Here is a 25,368-nt window from a genome sequence, read left to right on the forward strand (position 1 = left end):
ACTAATTCTTCTTGAATGTTTGGAAAATTCAGCTGTAAAGCCATCTAGTCCAGGACTTTTGTTTTTTGAGAGTTTTTTGATTCCTGATTTGATTTCATTAGTAGTAATCAGTCTGTTCAGATTTTCTTTCTTCTTTATTCAGTCGTGGAAGATAATATGTTTCAAGGAATGTATCCTTTTCTTCCAGATTGTTGGATTTGTTGACATGTAATTGTTAGTGGTATTTTCTTATAATCCTTTGTATTTTTGTGGTGTCAGTTGTCACTTCTTCTCTCTCATTGCTGATTTTATTTATTTGAGTCCTGTCTCCCTTCCTTCCTTCCTTCCTTCCTTCCTTCCTTCCTTCCTTCCTTCCTTCCTTCCTTCCTTTCTTTCTTTCTTTCTTTCTTTCTTTTTCTTTCTTTATGAGTCTGGTTAAAGGTTTATCAATTTTATCTTTTCAAAGAATCAGCTCATGCTTTCATTGATCTTCTGTATTGCTTTTAAAGACTCTATTCTGCTTATTTCACCTCTGTTCTTTATTATTTCCTTTCTTCTATTCACTTTGAACTTTGTTTGCTGTTCTTCTCCTAGTTTATTTAGGTGTAGAGTTAAGTTATTTATTTGAGATTTTTCTTGTTTCTTAAGGTAAGCCTGTATTGATATACATTTCTGTAGGACTACTTTTGCTGTGTCCTATAGATTTTGGGTCATTGTGTTTTCATTTTTATTTGTCTCAAGTTGTCTTTTGATTTCTTTCTTGATCCTATTGTTATCTCATTCAATGTTTAGTAGCCTGTTATTTAGCCTCCATGTGTTTGTGTTGTTTTTTTTTTTTCAGTTTTTTATTCTTGTAATGGATTTCTAGTTTCTTACCATTGTGGATAGAGAAAATGCTTGGTATGACTTTGGTCTTCTTAAATTTGTCGAGACTTGTTTTGTGGCCTAATACGTAATCTGTCTTGTACTATGTTCCATGTACACTTGAAAAGAATGTATATTTTGCTGCTTTTGGATGAAATGCTTTGAAAATAACTAATAAATCCATGTGGTCTAGTGTGTCATTTAAGCCCGCTGTTTCCTTGTTGATTTTGTTTGGAAGATCTGTCCATGGAGTGTTAATGGGGTGTTAAAGTCTCTTCTTATGAATGTATTACTGTTGATCCCTCCTTTTATGTCAGTCAATAATTGCTTTATGTATGTAGGTGCTTCTATGTTGGGTACATATATTTTTACTATGGTTATATCTTCTTGATGCATTGATCCATTTATCATTATGTAATGTCCTTATTTGTCTCTTATTATAGCTTTTGTTTTAAATTCTGGTTTTTTTTCCTATATAAGTATTGCTACTGCATATTTTTTTTCCACTTGCATGAAATGTCTTCTCTATCTCTTTACTTTCAATCTGTGTTTATCTTTCAATCTAAAACTGGTTCTTATAGGCAGCATATGTATGGATCTTATTTTCTTATCCATTCAGCTATCCTATGTCTTTTGATTGAAGGTTTTAACCATTTAAATTTAAGATGATTATATATACATATGTAGTTATTGCCATTTTATTATTCATGTTTATTTTCTTTCCCTCTCCATTCTTCTTAAGAAAGTTCTTTTAACATTTTTTATATTACTGGTTTGGCAATAACTAATTCCTTCAGCTTTTTTTTTGAGAATCTCTTTTATCTCTCCTTTAATTTTAAATGATAGTCTTACTGGGTAGCATAGTCTTGATTATAGTTCCTCACTTTTATCACTTTGAATATTTCATGCCAATCCCTTCTCTCCTGAAAATTTTCTGCTAAGAAATTAACTGACAGTCTTATAGGAGCTTTCTTATAGGTAACTAACTGCCTTTCTCTTGATGCTTTTAAATTTCCCTCTGTCATTAACTTTTGGCATTTTAATGATTATGTGTCTTAGTGTGGGTCTCATGGGTTATCTTATTTTAGACTCTCTGAGTTTCCTGGGGTTGTATGTCTAGTTCCTCCACCAGGTTAGAAAAATTTTCTGTCACTATTTCTTCAAGTAGGTTTTCAATTCTTTGCTCCCTTTTCTTTCTTGTACCCCTATGATGTAAATATTGGTACAGCTGATGTTGTCCAAAAGTTCTCTTAAACTATCCTCATTTTTAGGATTATTTTTTCTTGTTGCTGTTCTGATTGGGTGTTTTCTGTTACCTTACCTTCAAAATTGCTAATCTGATCCTCTGTTTTATCTAATCTGCTATTGTTCCTTTCTAGTGTATTTTTTATCTCAGTTATTGTATTCTTCATTTCTGACTGTTATTTTTTTATGCTTTCTGTCTTTTTAAAATGCTTTACTAGCTCTTTTTTTTTGACATTCTCACTAAATTTCTTTAGCATCTTTATAAGCAGTGTTTTTGAACCCTGAATCCGATAGATTGCTTGTCTCTATTTTGTTTAGTTCTTCTAGAATTTTCTCCCCTTCTTTCATTTGGGAGACTTTCTTCCTTCATTTTAGATGCTTCTCTGAATTTTTGTGTATTGGGTAGATCTGTTACATTACCAGTCTCTGAATTTTTGTGTATTGGGTAGATCTGTTACATTGCCAGTCTTTGCAGGGTTGTCTTATGTAGTAGGTGTCCTGTGTGGCCAAGTGACACAGTTTCCCTGGCCATCTGAGCTGGATTCTACAGGAGTGTCTCCCACATGAGTCATGTGTTGCCTTTTCACTCTAGCAGAACATCAGTCACTGCTGGCTGGTCAATGGGCTGGATTGGGCATGACCACAGAGTATGAGCTGCTGTATGGGTTGTTTACAGATTGAGATTTACCCCCATGATATTTAGTGCCTACTGAGATCACTCCCTGTGTGTGCTACTTGTGGGGGTAAATCAGGTGGTGTCTTCTTGCTGTGAAGTTAGCCACTGGGTGTGATGGTCCCAGGGCCTCCCTGAATGGGCTCCTGTACAGGCCAAGGTCTTCCACTGCCTATGACTAATTTTGGGCTTCCCGATACCTAATTTGGATCTACAAAGCGACCCATAGTTGGTTGATGCCTATGCTGAATGTGGAGGTGTGTGGGAGAGGCAATGCCACAAACTGAGGCATACCACTACCAGTACTTGGCCTGGGACAGCTCAGCAAAAAGCCCAAGACACCCTAAAGTCTGTTGCTGCCTGCCAGCTGTCCAAATGCTCAGCTGATGAAAAAGTCTAGGGTAGCATGGTAGTTGGGTGGGGCAGAGTCTCAGAAAGTTACCAGAATCGGGCGAGTGGTGTTCAACAGGTTAATGCAGTTTTAGATTTGAAGCCAGTTCTGAGCATGCGGCCACATTGCAAAAGTCTCAAAGCACACTAAGGCCAGCTGCTGTTTTCCCAGGGCCCAGCGACCCCCCAAGATTTGTCTAAGAAAGACTATAGTGTGGGCCAACACCAGCTGCCTGCCAGCCTTGAAAAAGTCTCTGGTGGAGTGCAAGTTGCATGGAGAACAGTCTCAAGGAGCACCAGTTGAATAGATCTCACCAGGCCAATGAAAATTCAGATTTGGCTGTGTCAGGGGAGGGCTCAGCATGGAAAAGATTATGCCCATTCACTGACTACACAGGAGGAGGGTTCAACAAATAGACAACGGTGGCTTTCCCTTCAGTCCTCAACCTGAAGCCACACAACTCAGTCTCTCCCTATATGTCTCTGGCACCTGCCAAGCCACTGTCCCTCTCCAGAGCCCAGGGAGTGTACCTGGGAGTGAGAGAATTTGTGAATAGGCCCTTTAAAGTCTGTGTTTCCAACTGACTTCTTTCTCACCCAGATGGCCAGAATCCCCACTCATTTCACAGCCAGATATCGCGAGAGCTCCTCTTCCTAGTACTAGTGCTCCAGGCTGGGGATCCTGATGTGGAGCTGGAACTCCTTGCTCTTCATGAGGGACTGCTGCAGCCAAGATATCTTTCTTAATTTTCAACGACTACTCGTGGGTGTGGGGCCAGCACATTTTGCGTCTCTGCCTCTCCTACCAGTCTTGAAGTGGCATATTTTTATATCCTTAGTTATAGGAGTTCTATTAAGGACAGGATAGTGCTTTAAGTTGATTGTTTTTTAATTTAGTTGTAATTTTAATGTGCTCACGGAAGGAGACAGGCATAGCATTTACCTATTCTGCCATCTTGACCAAAACAATTATAGGACTTCTGCTCAGCTAGACTTCAGGTGATTCTCAATGATGGTTGTTCTGTAGTTTAGTTGTAATTTTAATGTAGTCTTGGGAGAAGGTGAGCATACCTACTCTGCCATCTTGACCAGGAGTCCCCTTTATACTGTTATTTCCTGATTTATGGACATGTTGATTACATAATGCTAAAAAAACTAAAAAACATGTTAACCTTCTAATGTTAAAAAGAGATAGGTTTTACTGAATTACTTCCTACCATTTCCCTTTATTGTTCTCTCTCAAAAGTGTTATAGTATTGTTTTATTTCTATTGACATTTGTGATTTCCACAGTTTATTCAGTGACTTTGTGAAGTCTTCTGTGCTCTATTATTAAGTTAATTAGTTAAAAATTAGAATAATAAAATAGCATTAACATTATAATGATTGTGTATTGACAGAACCCATATGAAGGATCCTTATGTCACTGAGCTCCAGATGCTAGAATAAGACTGCCTCAAGAATCCAGGTTCAGTGTATTCTTTTTTGATTTCTCTTTGCTTCTTCCAGATTATATTTATCTGGCCATGTTTCAAATATGTTTTCTTATATGTCTTTTTCACTATTTTGGATTAACACCTGACATAACACACACATATGTTCACATTTTGGAAAAAAATTACCTTTTGAATTTCAAAGACATGGTTCTATTACCTTCAAGTATTTGGTGCCATAGCTGAGAAGTGAGGTCAGTCTGATGTTTATTCTTTGTAAGTAACCTATGGGTTTTATTTTTTCATTAATTTTGGATGCTTATTTTATCCACAGCATTTTGAAGTTTTCAGAATATTTATAGATGTTGGTCCTATTTTTTCTGGCTTTATTGAAATATAATAGACAGTTGCTCATATTTACGTGGTAAAATTCAATGAGTTTTTCTTTTCAATTATACTTGGCATACAATAATATATGTTCAAGTTGTATAGCATAGTGATTAGAGGTCTGTATAACTCACAAAATGATCATTCCACTAAATCTGGTATCCCTCTTCCCCTTTACATATTTATTAACTTTTTTCCTTATGCTACACTTTCTATCTCTATGTTTATATCGTAACTATCCATTTGTACTTCTTAATCCCCTTGGTCTTTTTCGCTGTTCCCCCAACTCCCCTATCTTCTAGTGGCCCTCACAATATTCTTTGTATCTAAGAATTTATTTCTATTTTGTTGTTGTTGTTGCTGCTGTTGCTTATTTTGTTCTTTAGTTTCCACATACATGAACATGAAACCATGCAGGACTTGTCTTTGACTTATTTCATTCAGCGCAATACCCTCTAGGTTCATCAAGGCAATATCTTTTTCCATTCCCTTCCTTTTAGTCTCTGTGTGTCTTTTAATCTGAAGTGAGCCTCTTATAGGCAGCAAATGGGTGGGTCTTGTTTTCTCATCCATTAGACCACTCTATCTTTTGGTGGGAGCATTTAATTCTTTTCCATTAGACATACTTGTTGATATGAATGTAGTTATTGCCATTATTTATTCCTGTTTTTGATACATGTTTTTTGTTCTTCTTAAAGAAGTCCCTCCAACATTTCCTGTAACACTGGCTTGGTGTCAAAAAATTCCTTTAGCTCATTTTTATCTGTCTTTTAACTCTAAATGATAGCTTGATAGCTTTTCTGGATAAAGTATTCTTGGTTGTAGATCCTGGGTTTTTATCACATTGAATATTTTGTGCTGAGCCCTTCTGTCCTGAGTAATTTCTTTTGAGAAATCAACTGTCAGTCTTATGGGTGCTCCCTTGTAGATAACTAACTTCTTTTGCTGCTTTTAAAATTCTCTCTTTGTATTTAACCTTTGGCATTTTAATTATAATGTGTTTTTGTGTGGACCTCTTTGGGTTCATCTTTTTTGGGATTCTCTGAGCTTCCTGAGGTTGTATGCCTATTTCCTTCGCCAGGTGAGGGAAGTTTTCCGTTGTTATTTCTTCAAATAACACTTCAACATCTTGTTTTCCTTCAGGTACCCCTATGACATGGATATTTTTACATTTAATTGAATCCCATAGGCTACTTAAATTATTATTATAGTCTTGGCTTCTTTTTTCTTGCTGTTCTTATTGAGTGTCCTTGGCTTCCCCATCTTTTATATTGGTAGTTCTATCCTCTTCTTTATCCATTCTGTTGATTCCCTCTCATATCCTCTTCATCTCAGGTGTGTTCTTCATTTCTGACTGGTTTCCTTTTATAATTTTCATTTCCATTTTTATGTTTTTTAAAATCTTATGGTAAAGTTCTCACTGAGTTCATCTACACTTCCCATAAGTTCATTGAGCATCCTTATATCCAGTGTTTTGAACTCTGCATGTTAGATTGCTTGACTCCATTATATCTGAATCTCTGTTCTGTTCTCTCATATGGTTTCTGCTTCTTTGTCTTCCCATTTCAGTTGCCTTTCTATGTCTATTTCTATGTGCTAAGCAAAGTCCCTAAGTCTTCAGGTCTTATTTGGATGGCTTTGCATAGTAGGGGTCCAGTAGCACAGTCCTGAGAGGGGTTCAGCTGCAGGCTAAGTTTAGCCTCAGCCTGTGCCCCTCTGGGGCCACCTGTTAAGTTTCAGCAAGCAATCCATAGATGCTGTGCTCATAGTTGCCTCAAGAGGCCATGCTAGAAACTGCGGTCAGCTGCCACCAATGTGAGTCTTGAAGTTGGCTCAGCAAGGATCACGGGACTCGTCAAGGCCACAACAGGATGTGGCTTGGGTAGGGCTGAGATTTGGGGGAGGTGGAGATTCAGGGAATCCTCTGGGCAGAGTGACTTCTGTTATCCAGTTCGATAACGTCTCAGCTATGGCTGTGCTGAGTCTGCACACTGGGAAGGAGGAAGGTTCAACAGAGGTAAAATGGATATTGCTGGCACTTCTTCCTGGGAAAAAGCCTCACCTCAAGCCCTCAATCCAACAACCCAGTGCCCCCCTATAAGTCCCTGGTGCCCCCCGCCCCCCGTGCAGCCGACCAGCACTGATACTCAGAGCAAGCACGTCCATCTTGGAAAGTTCACTCGCAGACATGGTCCCTTTAAGAGGTGTCTGCAGCTGCCAGTTGCAGCTGCTGCAGCCTCTGTCCCACTCTGCTGCTCGGACCAAGCAGCCTCGTGTCTTTGTACCCTGCTACCTTCTACCTTTGCAGTGTGAATAATTATTTCTCTCCCTAGTTGTAGGGCTTCTATTCATCCAGATCCAGGTGACTCTGCTTGCTGTTTGCTTCATGTTTCTGTCATCACTTTGATTTAGTCACAAAGGGGTATAAACAAAGCCTCTACCATCTATACCACTTTTTCCCTGTGAATCCGGTCCTGTTTTTTAAATTATTATTATTCATTTGGCTCTAGTTAAATACGTTAGTCCTAAAGATCTGAAGATTTTTGTCTCCCTCATTTAATAAATTTTAACTTTGAAATAGAAAAGTCCATAAAAACATAACTGTAATGTTGAATTAATTGTTATGAAGAAAACACTAATTTAACTACTACTCAGTTTAAGAAATACAACATTGGCAGCAATGCAAGAGTACCCCATATGCTCCTTTGCACTCACAATCGCCTCCCCCTCACCCCGGCTCCACTAAAGTAAAGCAGTATTGTGCATTTTATCACAATTTTTAAAATATTTTTCCTGTCCAAGTATGCATGAAAACTACAGATTATATTTTTTTCTGTGTTTTGTACTTCTCATAGATGGAGTCTGAAGTATAGATGTTGTATTCGAATTCCATTACATATTATGTTTGTAAATTCACCTTTTTAATTCTTATATAGTTCTCTATTATGTAAGTGCACCACAATTTACTGATTGATACTATTATTGATGGACATTAGGGTATTTCCAATTTGAGATTCTTATGAATGTTATTATAAATATTATTTTACATATCTTTTGATGAACATCTGTTCACAAGTCTGTTAAATGTCACTTTTCTAGATCATAGAATATGCGAAGTCAAAATGTTTTCAAAGTTTACACTCTCACTGGAAATGTCTGAGAATTACTGTTGCTCTACATCTTTACCATTTCTTCTTGTTGCTAGTTTTCTTTTTCTTTTTTCTTTTTCTTTTGACGAAGTTTGGCTATTCTGATACATAACACACTGTGAGAGAAACAGCTGTATTGGATTTGGAATTAGTCTATAGACTATCTGATGTATAACGGGATAGGAAAAGTTTTATAAGCTTGCAAAGCAAAAAGAAGTTACTTTTGAATGTGAAAATGAGAATGGAATCATGGAGAAGGTCATTTGAGTGGGGATTGGAAAAAGAGGATAGTAATAATCATGAGTATTCATTAAATTATAGCTTTTACGTAGTGTGGAATGTTTCTAGGGAATTATTTATTGAAGCACCCCTATGATAAGTTCTGTTGTTTTCTCTGTTTTACAGATGAGAAAAACAAGATTCAGAGAAGTTAAGTGACTCTACCAAAGGTACACAGCTGAGAAGTGACAGAGCCAGTATCTTAGTCCAGGTACATTTTCTTCCAGAGCTTATACTCTGAAAGGAGAAGTGTAAGTAGCAACTTTACTGAAGATTGATTATATGTGATAATTTATATGCACATATCGTTGTTAATTTTATAATAACCCTATAAGAATTGAATTAATATCTTTATTTTAGAGCTATGGAAATTGAGACTCAGACAGTTTAATTAATTTAGTTTCTTCATTGTGCTATACTTTCACCCAGGTAAGTAAAAATACCTGAGCAAGGCAGGTAAAAATGGCCACACATTTAATATATTTATTGAAGTTTTGTCTTTGAGTATAAAAGTTGGATGATTGGCTGATACAGAATAGAAAGTAAGAAGTATAGGTTGAGACTATGGCAGTTGTGACCTTGACTACCAAATTAAGATGTTTTAATGGCATTCAGTAGTTAGTTGGGAACCATTGACTTTCGAGAACAGGAATGATAACAACACTTTATGAAGATAAATCTGGTGGTGATGTGTATCATCAGTTGGGGTGTCGAGATTGGAGTTTGGAAAACTGAAAAGGCAGCTACTACATATATTTGAGAGACAAGATAAAGGGGAGACAGCAAAAAGGAAAATAGGGTTACAGAGTAGGTAAGTTGCAGTCTCTAGTCTGATCCATAATCTATATTTTCTTTTCTTGAATCAAACTCAATTTTCAATAAAAATTATTGAAAAAGGGGTAGCTATATCAAGGGGCTGATATCTCTGGAAAAGTACATTTTTTTGCAATATATGTCTGAATGGTTCATTTCTCTTGTAATATGAAGTACTTATGGTACGAGAAAAGCACATCATTAATCTAAAATATCATGAAAAATGTATACATGTAGATTATTGTCACATAAGTACATAATTAAATGGCATCTAAAGAGCTGGGAATTAGGGGGTTAGTGAAAAGGTACATGAATCATAAGGAAATGGCTAAGAAGAGCACCTTAAAACTGCAATGGTCATTCACATAAATAATACTGGATAATTTCCCACCTGTCATATTCTATGAAGATTTGCAGTACCCTTTGCCCAGATGGACTATCTATGAAGTACAGTCAGTATTGTGATATGAAATATTAACTGTCTTACCATTACAGAATGATTCTAGGCAGCAAACATCTGATAATGTTAGAGCCTTATGGCTGGTGAAGATCATATGTAGCTATAGCTATATCCAGGAGGCAGAATCAGTAGTTATAGCTGCCAAAACAGGATGCTGAAAAACATCCGTTTAAAAGCCCTGTCAATTTTAATGACAATACTGTAACAATTAATTATCAAATGGCTCCCTCTGCTAAATAATAATTTAATTAATGCTGGACACCTATTGAATTTTCCCTTCAAGATACACACACATGTGTGCACACATATAAATATAAACATACACACATATTCTATGAGTATATATATTTCTTAATAAACTTTGGTCAATTTAATTCCATATTATAATTGATTTTCAGCTTCCTGATGGGAGACATCTTTCTTATTTCTTAGGAATGAGTTATAATCTAGTTGTTGCAGGATTATCAGAATAATGGAATGAATAAACATACTTGGTTTCGTCATAGCTAACACTTGCTGAGTGCTTGTTCAAGATTTTATATTAGGTAATGCAGCCCAATGAGCATACAATTATTTTGTTTTCTGATGTAAATGTATATAATCCTGCTCTTGGACTTTACATGGACTTCTTCGCAACCCATTGGAATTGGTAATCTTGTGTCTAGACTGAGATGAAGTGATAATGTGTCCTAGAAGCTTGATGTTATAGGGGATAGAAGAGGTTGGGGCCATCATTTTAAATATCATGATTGTTTTACTTTATCATTATGAAAGAGGGTTACATTTTCATTGGAAGGCAGGTACTATTCCCCCAGGTTTATTGAGATACAACATGTGTAAGTCCAAGATATACAATGTGTTGATTTGATACACTGATATATAGCAAAATGGTTACCAATATACTGTTAGGTTGACATCGCCATCACATCATATAATTGCCTTTTATTTTTTGTGATGAAAACATTTAAGATCTACTTTCATAGCAAAGTTTGAGTATATAATACAGTATTATTACCAGCACACTATTAGAGGTAGTATATCATGTGTAGTTAAGATTGTGAGCTTTGCCACTTGTTGAGTGATCTTGTAAAGTTACTAAATGTGTCTGTGTCTTGGTTTCCTTAACCGAAAATTGAAATAATGATTTTTCTAACTACCACTTAAGACTGAAGTGGAAATTAGATTGACAGAAAGTACTTTGAGCTATGTGAATTTAGCCATAGTGCATATATTATTTAATGATATTGTTATTTTTACTACCATTGAGAGGCAATAAAGAGGTCTCTGCAACACTGTAGCAGATAAAGACTAAGAATCGTGTCCAGTAGCTGTTTGGAGTCTTCAGGTAGCTACACAGGCTGAGCATAGTGAGAACTATTCTATAAGTAAAACAAAATACAATGAGATAACAAAAATAAATAAATAGAATCTCTAGTTTTAAGCATTCTATGTTTTAGTTCTATGTAAAACTTTTGGCCTGTTCTCAGCTTTTACTCTGAGGAACTGAGGAAAAGGCTTGCGTCAGAATTATTGTTTTTATTATCTGTCTCTCCCCAACTAGAATGAGTTGGATGAGGACAAATATTTTTGTCTTTTTGTTTTGTACTGAATACCCGACACCTTGGAAAGTACTTGGCACATAAGTATTTAATAAATATTTGTTAGATTGTGTGAAGAACGAGGTGGAGGAATATGGTGGATTTTGCAAGGGGGATAATGAGTAAATCAGTTTAGTTAGAATGTTGAGTAGTGAAAGGGAGTAGTGGAGGATTATACATGTTGAAATGGTTGCATTTTTTTCCAGTGGCAAAATAAGTTAATGAATATATACTATATTTTGGCTGTGTCCAAATATATTTATAGAAACATAAATGCCTTCAGATGAATTTAACCTGTCCATACCATGCTTCAGCTTTATCAGACTGTGCAGTAGTAGTTTTGCCAAATGCTATTTCTCTTGAATCCTTACATTAATATTACATTGTCATACATGTGTATTCAAAGCATCATCTACAGTGGTTCAGAAGTACATGTGCACTAGTTTAATGTGGTTTAATAGGTAGTTATTGCAATATGATTCAACAGCATAATTTATTTATATATGTTATATAAAACAAGGCAGTAAGTATCCTCTTCTTCTTTCTACTGTTCAGAACTTATCAAATGTTGTTATAGTCATTTTTATATAGAAAAATATCTTTTTACCATAAGAAATACTTTCCAATACACAATACTCTCTTAAGATGGAATAGAATGCTTCTGGGTTAATTAAGTTCTCTATTACTTAAAATTTTCAATGAGATAATGGTGCTTTAGAATTTAGAATTACCGTTTGTTATATTTTATAGTTCTGTGAGTCAAAATAGCACCCCATCTCCACTGCAGCAGGTATTTAGGCTCTGGAATATCAAAAATGAAGAAAAAGAATTAAAAAGTAAGGATGAATGTTTTGATGTTCATGGGAAATGGCTTCTCTTCCTTGGGTACTGTTCATACTGAGTAATAATTCTAAGAAAAAGTTGAAAAACGTACTTGCAACTGAACAATTTTTTTTGTTTCTATTGTGTAATTCTCTTTGATTAGAGTCATTCAATGAGAAAGAACAATACGGCTAAGCTTTTCCAGTGTAGTAACTGCTCTACTGATGTCCAGTATAAGAGCTTTACCGTGAGATACAAGCTGGACAAGTGGCATTAGTCAGGTTTTGGAGACTAGGCAAATGATTCCCACGAATTCCAGATGGCATGAGGCATTAGCCTCTGTTATGAATTTTTTTCTCATCAAAATTATTTTTTTAAATTTTCAATTATAGTTGGCATATAATATTATATTAGTTTCAGTCATGCAACATAGTGATTAGACATTTATATAACTTATGAAATAATCACCCTGATAAATTTAGTTCCCACTTGACACCACACATAGTTATTACAATATTATTGACTATATTCCTTATATTATACTTTACATCCCCCTGACTATTTTGTAAGTACCAATTTGTACTTCTTAATTCCTTCCCCTTTCGCCCATCTCCCCAAACCCCCTCCCATCTGGCAACCCTCAAAAATTCTCTGTATTTATGAATTTGTTTCTGTTTCATTTTTTTTCCTCTTAGATTCCACATGTAAGTGAAATCATATGACATTTGTCTTTCTCCATTTAACTTACTCCACTCAGTGCAATATCCTTTAGGTTTGTTTATGCTATTGCAGATGGCAAAATTTCATCATTTTTGAATTTTTTATGGCTGAGTAATATTCCATTGTGTATATGTGCCACCTCTTCTTTATCTAATCATCCATTGATGGACACCCAGGTTTCCTCCATACATTGGCTTTCGTAAATAGTGCAGCAATAAACATATGGATGCAGAGGTCCCATGCATTTTAAATTTCCTCAGATAAATACCCAGACATGGGATTACAGGGCCATTCTTTGTCTCTTGATAGGCCTTTGTTTTAAAATCAGTTTAGTCTGGTATAAATATTGCTACCCCAGATTTTATTTTTTATTTCAATTTTTATGAAATATCTTATTTTATTCCTTTACTTTCAGTCTCTGTGTGTCTTTCGATCTGAAGTGAGTCTCTTGTAGGCAGCATATGTAAGGGTAAGGTTTTCTTATCCATTCGGCCACTCTATCTTTAGATCAGAGTATTTAATCCTTTTATTTGAAGTAATTATTGGTAGATACATAGTTATTGCCATTTTATTATTCATATTATATATATATATTTTTATTTTTTTAAAGAAGTCTCTCTAACTATTCCTCTAATACTGGCTGAGTGGTGATAAACTACCTCAGTTTCTTCTTATCTAGAAAGTTCTTTATTTGTCTTTCAATTCTAAATAATAGGTTTCCTGGGTAGAGTAACTTAATTGTAGGTCCTTACTTTCCATCTTTTTGAATATTTCATGTCAACTCATTCTGGCCTGAAAAATCTCTTGAAAAAAAATCAATCTTATGGGAGCTCCCTTCTAGGTAGTTAACTGCTTTTCTTGTGCTGCTTTAAAAATTCTGTTTGTCTTTAAACTTTCACATTGAAATTATGATGTGCCTATGTGTGGGCTTGTTTGGGTTCATCTTGTTTGGGATTCTCTGTACTTCCTGGGGTTGTGTGCCTATTTTCTTCACCAGGTTAGAAAAAAATTCTGTCATTATTTCTTCAAATAGGTTTTCAATTCCTTGCTCTCTCTCTTCTTCTGGCACCCCTATGATATGATTGTTGATACAGCTGATATTGTCCCAGAGGTTCCTTAAACTATCCTTATTTAAATTTTATGTGTGTGTATATTCTGATTGAGTGTTTTCTGCTACCTTCCCTTCTAAATTGCTGATTTGGTCCTCTGCTTTATTTAATCTACTGTTGATTCTTCCTAAGGTATTCTTCATTTTAATTATTGTATTCTTCATTTCTGACTGGTTCTTTTTTTATGGTTTCCTTCTCCATTTTTAGGTTTTCTGTCTCCGTGTTAATGTTCTCACTGAGTTCGTCTACTCTTCCCATAATTTCATTAAGTATCCTTATAACCAGAGTTCTGAAATATGCATCTGGTAGATTGCTTGTCTCCAATTTATTTAGTTATTTTTCTGGAGCATTGTTCTGTTCTTTCACGTGGTCTTTGTTTCCTCATTTTGGCTGCCTTCCTCTCTTTGTTTCTATGTATTAGGTAGGCCTGCTAGGTCTCCCAGTCTTAGTAGAGTGGCTTAGTAGAGTCGTGTGTGTCCTCCTGTTGTAATTGAGCTGTGGTTGCTGTTTGGATGTAAATGGGAGGGATTGAACCTCAGACCAATTGGTTGTGAGGACTGGCTGGTGAGAGGCTGACACTATGAAGCAAGATTCATTTTAGCAGGGCTCAAGTACATGTACAGTCTTCCCTTTGTGTGTGTTCTCCTCAGATAAAGCCCTTGGTGATGCTCCATCTCTGCTCAAAGCTGGCCACCAGGCTTGCTGGTCCCTGTGCCTCCTAGGAGGGACCTAGTCACAGGCCAAGTTCAGCCACAGCCTGTGCACTGTCCAGGACCACCTGGCATATATCACCAAATAATCCATAGATAGCTGCCACTCGTGCTGAGGTTAGAGGTGCCCTGAGGGACCAAGCCAGGAACCAAGGCCAGCTGCCAGGCTTGGGGCTTCTCAGCAAAGAGGTATGGGGCATGCCGAAGCCAGATGCTGCTGTTTGAATTTTGTGAACTGTCGATCTTAGGGAAGTTCACAACATGAGCCACGAAGGCCATTTGTATGGAAAAGAACCACTGGGTAGTCCCACGAGTTGTGTGGAGCAAGGTCTCAGGGAATCACCTGGATAAGGCAAACGGTGTTAGACAGTTTTATGGAGACTCAGATATGGCACCTGTGTCTGCATGCTGGTATGGTGGAGGGCTCAACAAAGGAAAATTGGAAACTGCCAGCACTTCTGTCTAGGAGAAAGCTGCCCCCCCCCCCCCGCAGCCTTTGCCCTGAATCCAGACAACTCAGTTCCTCTCTGTATGTCCCTGTCACCTTTTGAGCAGCTGTTCCAGCTCTGGAGCTCAGAGTGAGTCTGTCAATGGGTAAGTCTATGCTTGGACCCCTTAAGGGGACCATCTGTGACTTCTGCAGCCCTCTGTCTCACTCAAGCCACAATCTCCACTGGTTTTCAAGCCAAAAGTGTGAGGACTTCCTTTCCTGGCACTGGAATCCTGAGGCTGGGGAGCCTGGTGTGGGTCTGTGACCCCTCACTCCTCTGGAGGTACTACTATAGCCAAGATATCCCTTCCAATTCTCAACTGCCATATGTGGGTGTGGGACCAGCCTATTCTACATCTCTACCACTCCTTCCAGTCTTTAGGTGGCCTCTTATGTATGTCCCCAGTTTTGGGATTTCTGTTCAGCTAGATTTCAGGCAACTCCCAAACTGTATATTCTGCAGTTTAGTTGTAATTTTGATGTGCTCATGAAAGGAAATGAGCACAGCATGTACCTACTATACCATCTTGACCAGAAGTCCCTTTCTGACATAAATTTTCAGTTTCTTCACACATTCATCATTTAAAGTACAGATGATCTGTTGTATGAAGAATTCTACCAGATCCTAAAAAAATATTGTCTAGCCATATAGTAATGCATCTTTATAGTGAGGATAGAAAGCGCCAGTCAGTAAATCTTGGGAGTTTTTAATATATTACTCTCATTTGAAATGGTCTTCATGGTCATTTTTTAGTGCATAAGCCTCATTTAACCTGTCTAAAATGCTCATGTATTATGTAACAGATGAAATTTGGATTGTTGACCTATGATTTTAAAATATTTTTGAGGATTAAAATGTGAGTTTACCATAAACTACTTCAGAAACAGAAATTCAAGACTTTTTAATTTATACCCATTTTTAGGTCTTAAGCCTTAACTGTGAATCTGTTTCTTTTATCAAAGGGTACAAATGTTTAAATACGATTCTTTTAAACCCACTCCAAAAGGCACTTATGAAGAATTATAAAAGAGATCCTCACTGGTTTTTGCCAGTATGGACACCTCTTCATATAATTTCCAAGATATTTTGAAAGCTGACATCATAATCTGTTTTCCACATAAAACTTCTATTGGCAATCACCGCTTTTGTCACCTTTATATACAGAAAATCATTTCTTACCTATTTAGACAGTATAATTACTTTCTAACATCTCAGCAAGGTGTCCGAATCTTGATTGTATTTTATTTTCTCACACCTGGGCTAACTTTCATTAAGCATTGCAGCTAGAAAATGCTAATCAGTCTGGCTGCTAGGGCTGATGGACTGCTACTATTTAGAGTCTCTCAAGTGTTTCTGTAAGTGTCAATAATGTTCAAACATGCTTTGGGTCAACTTATACAATGATTATTACTTATTTAATGTATTACAGTTTTGTTTTTCCATAAAAAATGGATATGTTTTATCTATGTCTATACTATGCCAAACATGTCTACATAGGATTTATAGATATCAAGTATACAGAAATTTGATAATGAATAGCTGGTATTTCCAATTATGAAATGCTTCCCATCTTACAGATACAGGTCCCTTTTATGTTTGGTTTCATGTGTTTCTCTTTTAAATTAGAGAAAATATTAACAAAGCTATTTTCATTATCTAATATTAAAGTAATGAGTGTTAAAATGAATTTCTTTATGGCCTCTATTTTGATTTGATTCAAGCTGTTACTCAGTACTTTGCAAAATTCAAGATCTCCTTTGTATCAGTGAAACACAGTGGTTACTCACTTGAAGAGCCAAGTTTTGCATATTTCAGTAGATTTTTTTCCCCATAGCCACAATAATGGCACTGGTTGTTTAAGAAAAACAAGAGAAAAATCATGTGTGTTGATTAATCTTTGAAACTGACAGTGATGAGAACATTAAAGCAAGTAGTGTTAGCATCAGTAAAATAAACCCGTATTGAAGTTCTCTTTTACACAGTAGGAAGCACAACTTTGAGAAATCTGACCCAAGAGGGGACATTATCCAAAAATATGAGGAGTTTCAATGTATCTAAACAAGTTAATGGAAGTCTTGGGCCTTTCTTCAATGTCCGTTATCACCTCTGTCAGAGGCAAAGTTAAAGATTAGTTGGTCCACTGACGGACCCAGGAAGTAGTATTTATAGTACTAGGAGTACAAATTTTAGAGTATATTTGAACAATTCACCTAAAAAAAACAGGCATATAATTTCTTCTATTCAATAGATATTTATTGGGTACCTAATACATACGTGCTGAGCACTGTGAGTGTAAAGCATAGAGAATGAATATTGAATGGCTGAGTATGTGAAAGGTGTGAAAAACCATGGAGTAAGATGAAACTGAAAAGTATAAAAAATAGAGATGCCTCAGTGTTGAATACTGGCAAATCAGATTGTTCATCAGTCTTTTTTCAGTATAACACATTCTCTTTTTCTAACATTTTTCCAGTTCTCCTTTATTTAGCTTGAGATTCAGTTCATTAACCTGCTGGTCCATGAATTCATTGTGGAATTATCATCTCAGACAACAAGCTCATGCGAATTCTTTCTAGCAGGAGTTTGTAGGTGTATTATGATCCTCAAAAGCCATTTAGTGTGAAAACATCAATGTTACCATAGGTTTTCTTGCCCTAGTCATAAAGGATATAGGAGCCAGGCAACACGAGCTCTGCTCTGATGATTCAACTGAATGTCAAAGGGAGATATTGTTTCTTTTACAGATGAGGAGATAGTTTGGTAGTGGAATAGACAGAAGAGTCACTGAGATAGAGTGGTATAGTTATCCATCACTCTCTATAAAAGATATTCTGGAAAATTTAGCTTCAAAACCTATAGCTTGTTGAGTGGGAGATAAAGGAAATAGAAATATAGTAAATTAGGCAGGAGAATATAGTTAAACATATATTTGATTATTTTCTATTGACTTATTTTCAATATAATTTATAAAGTATTCTATGATAAAAATTTTACCATGAAATATATATTCAAGTTTCTTTCTTATAGGAAATATTGAGGTAACCATTACATAAGTAAATTTCCATTTTGTTTTGCACTGCCCATGGATATTCAAACTAATTTGAAGAAAGGTTATATCTTCAGTGAATAAAGCAAACACTAAAGTTGTATTCCATCAGATCAAAGTTTAAATCCGGGCTTGACAATGGGAAACTTAGCTTTGTGACTTAGGATCTTTATTTTAAATCTTCCTTTTCCCATGTTGGAGTGTGGCACTTTAAGAATGAGGTTAGAAGTATGCATAACCATGGATATCTGCAGACTGCAAGAAATTGTTCTACAACGTCCTCTCTAACAGATTCTCAAATGGTGCAAAAACTGCTTACTGACCCACTGCATGCTTTGAAGACCATGGATTCCAGCATAGGACTGTAAAATTTCTGAAACTTCACAGGTAGAATCTAGCCAAAGGCAACCAAAGCACCAGAAGGATGACTCACATTGCTATGATTTCTCTCGAGGATAGTAACCTCATATTGATATCTATCTCAATACTATTAAAAGAGCAATAGTTTACATATGATTAAAATATAATGTAGTAATAATGAACATAAATTGACCAAAAGTTGACATAATTGTCTATTTCTACAATATTTTGAGAGACAATATCTAACATTCATTAATCTACTTTTTCCATACTGCTCCATGATTATTTCTCTGTTGCTATCAAGTGTTATTGAATTATATATATTTATATACATATATATGTATCTTCCACAATGATAAACACCCATCTAAACTATACATTTTCCTTCATTCTTCATATTAATAAATGTTATTTCACTTAATTATCACATTAGCCATGTAAGATAGTTACTAATATATGTTTCATTTTATGTATGAAGAAACTGAGTTAGAATAAATTGTTTGCATAGGGTCACACAGTGGGGAGAGGCTGTGTATTCCTGATCTCTGCACAGTCCCACAGTCATTTGTCTTCTTTGTTCCACCTGTTTACTCTCCACACAACCAATAGGGTGATTTAATGCACAAATGTGACCAAAATATTTTACTTCCTAAAAATTCCTCAAGTGGTTCCCTTTTGGCCAACAGATAAATTCGAAAGCCAAGTTTTAGCATGGCACACAAGGTCCTTCCTCCTCTCATGAAACCTTTGAAGGTGAGAAACTGTTATGTCACACCTCACACAAAAAACTTTAGAGTCACAAACTTCTTGCCACTTCTGATATGCCATGTTCTCTCTCATCGGGTTGCTTCTTTGCTATTCTCTTTTTCTGGAGCATCATAATTCTCATTTCTGAAGACATCACCAAACACCTGAGTTGCCATTCAACAGATGTGCCATGCTTTTTCACATATACAAGTCTTCGAACATATTATAGTCTTTGCGGGGAATGCTGTTCCTCTAAGTCTCTGGGTGACAAGTTTCAACAGTTATTTCAAAGATCAACTTATATGCTACCTCCTCATGAAGATCTTTACAGGTATTTTCTTCAAAATATTGCCACTCTGTAATACTCCATAACACATGGAATACAATACAGATTGTGCCTCTGGGACTGATACAGAGAGGTAAAGCCTTGCTTATCTTCTCTACTGACATAAGACTACTCCATCACCTAGGTTCTCATAGCAATTTGCATATAATTTACTTAAATATTTTTATTCTACTATATGATTATATGTTTAAAAATTGGTCTGCTTTCTACAGTACATTGAGCTTTTTGAGGCAGTCATGAGACCTTACACCCTTGGTATTCTTTATACTGCCTAGCATAAGGCTTTACAGGTTCTTAGGACATGAATAAATGTACAGAATGAATCTTTAACTTCAAATTAAGACAGTGAAGAAAGCTTGACCTCTAATGGGCCTAGATTAATTAAAAAATAGTTTCAAGAAAATAAAATACATTTTATGAGCTTTCTGAAAATAAAATTACAGGATGTTTTCACAAATTGTTTGATAGCTATATTATATGAACATTTGAAGTGATAAGCCAAAATTAAAATTAATTAAGAAATAAAACAAGTCTCTTATAAATATCTTGTAACACTGAAAAATTGATATCAAATCTTTGTTTATGTATCCATTTAGCCATTCAGAAACATACTCAGTTTATTTATTTTTTATATTACCTCAGGCCTAAACAAGTTATTTGGGAAAAGGTTCTTCCCACTGTCTTCACTGGTCATTTTCCCCATTTAATGCCTAAGAATGAGCTTCTAGCAAATGGAAAGTGAATATAAACTTTCACTCGAACAAAGGCAACACGAGGAAAAGACAAAAGTTAAGAGATAATTTGGCAGTCCCTTGAGACCTTTACGATGGTTCTGGGTCTGGAACTGCTAACCTTTGAAAAAAAAAATAATAATCAGGGCCACTTACCTGCTTCTGAGTAATGTCAGATTTAATGAGAGTCTTTGTGCAGTCTTCAAGATCCTTTCAAATAACCATTCTGTAAAATGCTCAGAGGACTATGACTTTCTAGGTTTTTAGAGAAAAGTTACACATTTACATTTAAGAGTTAATATAAAGCTATATAATTAGAAAGAAAAACTCCCCAGATTATAATCAAATCCCAAGTTAGGTCATTATAATTATATTTAATTCATCAAATGACAAGAAATGTAATAGACTAGGATCTGGCACCATTTCTGAATAGAGAAAGATTCTGATCAACTTAGGTTTTGCATTTCTCCCCTCATTTTAGCTTTCAAAGAGAAAAACTGCAAATGAATAGATCTGACCTGAGACTCATTGTGAAGACAGGGGTTTGGAGATGTGTGTGTGTGTGTGTGTGTGTGTGTGTGTGTGTGTGTGTGTATTGTAGTTTAAGCAATCCAAAGTTAATTTAAAGTGATATGGCTGGAAGTTGATTTTTGGGGAGGAAATGAAGCCTAGATATCTCATAATGGTTGTTATTATAGTCAAAGAAAAAATAACCTAAAGTATGCCTTCAGGAAAACCAGAGAAAATGCTGATTCTATAGTGATAAATTCTAATTAATTGTACCTTGTAGTAAGTATCTTTACATCTTGACTTAGGCACTTTCCTTTCCAAGAAACATTCTCATGATTTCTCATGATGCCTCATGTCTGGTCAAATTACATTCAACAAGACCTAGTTCAGCTACCTACTCATCATCTTCCTTTATTAAACTTCTCATAGCCATAAAAGCATAGACTTTTAGAATTAAAACAGACCTTATATGTCATCTGTAATAGCCATAGCTTTCAGTTTTTAAATGAAGCAACTGCAACCAAGAAAATAAAATGGATTTTTGTAAGTGATACAACTAGCTGGTAACAAAACCTGAAATGGAAAACTTAAAACCACCTGACTGGTACTCTATTCAATGAACCACCCATTTCTCCCAATGACTTTTTCACTCATCTAAAATCCTGCAGTCATTTTCTGTGACTCATTTAAACATCAGCCATGAACTACCTTGTCATCTCTCTTATATTTGTATTTTTAAATTATTGTTTCATTTGCACATCAATAATTTCATTTTCTTTGTTGATGACTTGACTTCTTCACTTGATTGTAAACTACTTCAGAGCAAGAACTGTATCTCTTTTTCTTTGTGTTCCTCCTTAAGGATGTATCAAAAAGCAGGTTGCTTATTAGAAATTATGTCAAACTAATTTTGCTTTCATCTTTTCTGAGAGGTAGCCATTAACTTTTTAAGATAGTGGTATGTGGAAGTGCTTACATTTAAGGTTGCACAAAATGTTTTCTTTTAGAAAAAGACACATTTTAAGATAATGTTATCTGAGTTTATTTAGATGAGAAAAATTGATCTTTTAAAGTAAATAAGTGGGTATACGTTTGGCTTTTTGAGTTTATTCTCTATAAATAAATATACAAATAAGTAGGTTATGTTCCATTAATGTGATATTTACAAGTCATCTTCCTCCTTTTTCAAATAGTATTGCAATTTTATATAAGATGCATATTACATTAATTGCTTCCAATTTAGAGGTTGCACTCAAGTCAAACCTACAAATATAGTGAACCCATTCCTTTTGAGGAAGTATGCTAAAATATCAATTTTTACATGATTTAGGCTTCATATTCATTCTCTATAGAATGGTTGTTACTTTCCTGAAAGTAAAATCAAGGCTCTTGTAATTAGTTACCACATCTTTTATTTAGTCTAAATTAGTAAAAAGAAATGTTTCATTTAGAAAAACCAACAAAGTGTTTCTACATAACAGCTGCTTGTTTGTATTTTATAGTCTGAAACCATTTAATCTCTCTCAGTAGCTTCACAGTTGCTCAAGTATTCCCCTTCTATTTCATATGTTTGATCAAATCAGGTCAGAGATAAATGTGAGATTATACATTTGTGATTCTAGGAGCATAAACTTAAATTATTAAGTAGCAATGAAGTATCTGAGGCCTGATTTAAAAAAATCGATGAATAATGATTAATAAAACAGAATGCATACCTCTACAGCTAGCTTAACCAAACCTTTTGAAGTTTAGACCTGTTGTTATTACAAACTAACATTCCACTGGAGAGAAATTATGTTCATGAAAAAAATAGTTTCTTATATTCTGTTAAAAAGTGAGTAGATGTTGATAGCAAGTAAATAAAAAAGAGCATGTATAAATGTCATTATATCTACTTACTAAGGTTCTACTTTATTCACAAAGAGTTTGAGGTAACATGGTCCATAGCCACCTACAATTGTCTGTAGCAGAGGCTCACCATGGTGAACACACCCTAACTCGAACCCCATTAAATCACGTCTTCGAATAATTCTCTGCCTTGAGTGCAGACAGGGCCTATGACTTGCTACTAACTAATATAATATGGCAAATACAATGGATGTTTCCCATTATACAATATTCCATCTTAGTAGACTGTAGCAAGACATTCTCTTGTTGATCTGGAAAAATCTAATATTTATTTTTTGAGCTGCAGGGAAATATGAGGGCTATGGGAACTGAGAATGGCCCCTGGCTTATAATCAGCAAGAAAACAGGAATCCCAGTTTCCCAACTGCAAGGAAGTGAATTATTCCAACAACCTAAATGACAAGAGGACTCTCAGCTCCAGAATGGAATGCAGACTGGGCAATGCCTCCTCTGCAGCCTTTTGAACCCTAGACAAGGTTGTAGTGAAACCAGGCTCAGACTCTTGACCCACAGAAACTACAAAGTTCTATATGTAGTTTTAAGCTGCTAAGTTTATGGCAACATGTTAACCAGTAATAGAAAACTAATGCATTCATTCAATATATTGAAACTATATGGTGGTTCACTGTGGACCAGAATAGGAATTCAAAAGCTGGAAAGGAATAAAGTTTCTTTGGGAACTTATAACTCTCACTCATGAGTTCTCTAATTCTCTCTGGGCTTGTCCTTCTTTCGACTATCTACTGAACAACTTTAATAGCAACTACGACTTGGACCAGGCCAGTTCCAATCTACTCAGTCTCAGCTTTATTCATGCTTTAAACTGTGGCTTTCACCAGTAAATGCCTCAATTATCTTTTACTTTTTCCTTTTAAATATTATATGTAAGTTTAAATTCCCAAATAAAAAAAATTCCCCTGAGCCACCTCATCTATTCATACCAAGATGTGCCTTAATTCATCACCTGGCCTGTGGATTGGCAGCCATTGTGTCAAGGGTTTATCTGTGGTCCATTTGGCTGGATTTCCTAATGGGGTAGGCTACTAATTGTGCTCCACTGTAGGTGAGTTCACTGGCCAGGCTCTCTAGTTAGGTGAAACATCCAGCAGTACTCTGTAGTTGGGTGGGGTTGGAGACTATGCTCTGTGGTCAGGGATTGTTTCTGGTTGAGCTCCTTGTCTGGGTGAGGCCTCTGGCTTGGCTGTCAAGGTGAATGTTCAGGCTCCATGATCATGCAGGCACAGAGACTATACTAAACAGTTAAGCAGGACCACAGGCTTGGCTCCCTGACTGAAGAGATATATAAGATGAGCTCCATATCTGCTAGACATCTGTGGCTATGCTTTCCAGTTGGTTTGTACCAGAGTGAGACGGAAAATTTGCTTCTCTGCCCAATCGAGGCAATGAAATATGCTCAATAGCCAATATAACTCTTTAGCTGTAGACTAAAGTCAGGCAAAATTGCCAACCAAGCTTCCTGGCCAGATAGGACCACTGACTCAACTTTGCAGATGGGTAGAGGCACTGTCTTGGATATCTTCTTGGGCACTGTTACAAGCAGGAACATGGTCTGCCGAGATCTGAGGCTGGTTATTCTAAGTTTTGCCTCCCTTCTTCATCTATCTGATCCCCAGTGTTTGAGTCCCACAGATTCTCCAAGTGAATCCAATGACATGAGACCTGAGTGGGCCTCCTGGGAAGGATCACACAATCCTGGGGTAGCTGGATGTTCACCCTGGGCTCTCTTTTACCATTGGAGTAATCAGAAGCCCAGAGGGACCCTCTAGGTACTACATTGTGTTGGCCTGATGGAGGTGCACTTTGGTTAGAGTGTATCTGGTCCTCTTTCCCTTTTAATACAGTCCTTCTCTGTCTCTGTGGCCCAGGGACATGCTTCAGTCTCACCCCTGGGTTCTAGAGTTTTCACAAAAGTGTCCCATGAATAGTTGCTAGTTGGTTTTGTGAGGAGGACTAAAGTCAAGAATAATCTGTGTAGCTATCTTGATGACCTGTACTTATTTATTCATAGTTTTCCCATGACCTGTTCTGTTCTGAAAGTGGTATGTACATTCTCCACTGCACTTCACTTGTGGTTGTTGATATTTTTTTTTCTTTCTTTTGTTCTTCTCTCCCTTCCTCCTTCCTTCCTTCCTTCCTTCCTTCATTCCTTCCTTCCTTCCTTCCATTTCCCATTTTTTATTCAATTTACAGAACTGGCTTTTGTATAATTTCCTGTTATGATAGCACTTAGAGGCACACAATTGCCCATTTTTATCATAAATAATATATTTTATTAATATGTTATTCTTTTTATTCCAATTAGCACTGTGCTTAATTTTCATGTTTATTTTTGCTTGTTTAAATTGCCCAAACTATTGCTTCCCATTGTCTCGTGTGTGTGTGTGTGTGTGTGTGTGTGTGTGTGTGAGAGAGAGAGAGAGAGAGAGAGAGAGAGAGAGAGAGAGAGAGAGAGAGAGAGTTTGAGGCCTTTCTATATCTTATTGTCACAATGTCTATTATAAGTAGCTCATCACAGGTTAAAACAACTGAGAAATTTAATTGATTTTCATTTATCATTGCTAATATTATATTGGATATG

This window comes from Rousettus aegyptiacus, unplaced genomic scaffold (genome assembly GCF_014176215.1).
Source record: "Rousettus aegyptiacus isolate mRouAeg1 unplaced genomic scaffold, mRouAeg1.p scaffold_m13_p_9, whole genome shotgun sequence".
In the NCBI taxonomy this organism is placed as follows: Eukaryota; Metazoa; Chordata; class Mammalia; order Chiroptera; family Pteropodidae; genus Rousettus; species Rousettus aegyptiacus.